Genomic DNA, 2,818 nt, shown 5'->3' on the forward strand with positions numbered 1-2,818 from the left:
AAAAAAAAAAAAAAAAAAAAAAAAAAAAAAAAAAAAAAAAAAAAAAAAAAAAAAAAAAAAAAAAAACAACTGACAGTCATCAAAGAGTAGTTGAATTATAGCCAGTGTACGCTGCTCTCAGAAGCTTGCATATATTATACAAGTGCAACCTGCTTCGAAAGTGATTTGATGCAAATATGATTCAATACATATCTAATAGGACTTGATAATAATAATAATAATAACAGCTGTGATATAGAGAAAGAAACTCAATTGACTGTAGCAGACAACTATACACATTCTGTTTTTTGCTGGTAATGTTAGGGGCAAGCGAATGTTGTTAGTGGGTGTCGTAAACGGCGTTGCGGATCGGTGAAGTAGAGTGAATTCGATGATCAGCTCCGACGATTTTATGATGTCAACGGCAGCGAATAAATGAATTCTGAATGTTGTTTACTCGCGAAAAGAGAATCGAATTGTGTAGTGATTTATCTGCGCGAGTACCCAAACGCAGTCAGCCGAAAGCGCCGCTATCATACTGTCCCTAAACGTAGAATAATAATATTAACTAGCTTTGCGAGTGCGCGGCTTTATCGACTCCCTTGTCGCCCCAATTGGCGAGAGCTGAGCAATTAGGTCCTCAAAATATCTGCCGGTATCACCAGTATCATCCTGCTGGTTACACATTTCACGTTCGTATGAAATCTCTAGCTAACAAGTTTGAGTGTGGAAAGCAGCCGAAAGACAAACTTGCAGAGTACCTTTCTAAACAGCTGTTCATAATCGACCTATGTGCTACTGGTATAATAATTCACATCTGTAACGGCCATCGTCAGAAACTGGTCTCAAACCGTCGACGTCGTGTTCAACCGGATGGCTTTATCCGAATAGAACTAAGGAACAGGCAAGGCCGCATGATGACCATTAGTTTGTCATTTGTAATCAAATTCTCGTCACTGAAAAAAGGTAAAGGCTGCTGAAGTAGAAGCTTGTGAGACACCCAAGTAGTCCACGGGGACACTGTCGACCTCGCGGGGAGTTTTTTTTCTTTAATTATTAGCCAAAAGTAACTACATTATACATTTAAACAAGTTAAATCTTTATCAATAATATATTAGACATAATAGTATAAGTGCCGCCGTCCGCATCGACCACATCAACCGAGATTGTGAAATTTCCTTGTCCAATTTAAATTGCTTTTAAATTTTACATCTATTTCAGGCAGTTATGTGAGTGCCAAGCGCTGATCGTATTAACCATTATGCTCCTACTGATATACATTACTGTAGTAGGCTGCTCTGTGTGGATCGAAACAAACATGGATTTCAGGGTTCAAGATGACGCTATGAAGATATGACGCTTCGGAATGGTTTTTGTATTTCAGATGCACTCTTGTTTGTTTTTTAAATCTGAGACTGCTCACTTGAATATCGTCACTGAAATTTCCACCAGGCGGGTTGTAGTGAGCAATGAAAATTAGAACAGTCGAGATTGCAAACAAGAGTTCCGTCTGGAAGCTACGGGGGCGAAGACAGGTTGCCTCAAAACCCTGTATTCGCCAAAGGTCCTACTGCAAGAACCACCGTAGGCCGTTACTTCGAAAAATTCGGAGAAAAGTTCAACTGGAAAATAAGCTTCGTGGAAGGCCCTCTGGGAAGGTGGACAACGAAAAGCCGAAAGATGTGTTAAAAACTGACCCATCTCAACGTGTATGGGTTTTAGCACTAAAGTTTGATGTATGCAAAAATACCCCACTTGCTCACCTCAGTCAAATTCGTAGGGCAAATAAGTGGAACAAGACGGTCTCGGTAAGGATAAAAAGCAGAGACGTAGAGACGCTTCCTCTTAATCTTGCACCAAATGATGATTTGTAATGGGAAATTGGTTGCGATAACCATATGCAATGTCCCACACCAGTGGGTGAACGCAACATAACCGGCGAGGCACCATCCTAAAACAAATATAAAAGAACAAAAAGCTGCTTGGTAGTTTAATGTAGGTGATGTCCACTACAGTTTGTCGGTTGAGGTGCACTGTCAATGATTGGAGTAAAAGATAGAAAAAAACGGAATCAAATAGTCAAGATTAGTAAACAGGAGCTTTTATTTAGCATAAACTCCCGGCGTCACACCGCAAAAATCACTGCTTCAAAAAATGCAGGGCTCACTATACTCGGTAGGCATTTCGCGCGCGAATTGCCATTTTTCTTAAATCTCAATGACTTCATTAAAGAAAATTGTTCGAACTTCAAAGTGATATCGAAATAGTACTTCCGAGACTTCATAGACATTTGTACATTAGCTCGTACAGCAGTTGAATAAGTTACCATCCAAATGGCGGAAAGTCATAGGTAGCAATGATGTATATTTTGACTGAAAGTAATAATGGTCTTAAGAAAGAAGCCTAAAGATTAGGACTTACAATCTCACATTTGACACTGAACTACCTTATGTTACAGTTCGTTCGATACGGACTTCGCTCACAGAGCCTTGGGCGGCACTGCACGTGTTCGCGGTATGGCAAAAACTTACGGAACCAGCTCATATAGGAAAGTAGTTTGAAGTAAGTTTCTTCATTAGGAATATTTTAAATATATGTATATATATATATATATATATATATATATATATATATATATATATATATATATATAGTGCTGTTGTTTATCTTTCTAGTTTTCTCGCTGTTTTTTTTTGTATCTCTGAGGGGGGAACGTGATATTATTTTAAAGGAATCACTCGGCTTTACCCCGCAAACATAATTTTTGCGTATTGATTAATGTAGACAGGTAGCCGTACGTAGTCATGTCTGGCAAATTTCGCCTTGCTAATTATTTATG

At 38.7% G+C, this 2,818-nt stretch overlaps 1 protein-coding gene across 3 annotated transcripts in view; it reads left to right on the top strand.

The window, feature by feature from the left end:
- Positions 1-303: 303 nt before the first annotated feature.
- The window catches only part of LOC111265978 (membrane-bound glycerophospholipid O-acyltransferase 1), an 8,002-nt gene continuing 5,487 nt past the window's right edge, over positions 304-2,818 (top strand). The window contains exons 1-2 of one of the 3 annotated variants that reach the window (XM_022843066.2): positions 304-2,154; positions 2,438-2,541. The gene's annotated coding sequence lies outside the window, so the exon portion shown is untranslated. The remainder of the gene's footprint in view (positions 2,155-2,437; positions 2,542-2,818) is intronic. The other 2 variants (XM_022843065.2, XM_022843067.2) reach the window with 2 other exon arrangements.

This window comes from Varroa jacobsoni, unplaced genomic scaffold, assembly GCF_002532875.2.
Source record: "Varroa jacobsoni isolate VJ856 unplaced genomic scaffold, vjacob_1.0 scaffold_1035, whole genome shotgun sequence".
In the NCBI taxonomy this organism is placed as follows: Eukaryota; Metazoa; Arthropoda; class Arachnida; order Mesostigmata; family Varroidae; genus Varroa; species Varroa jacobsoni.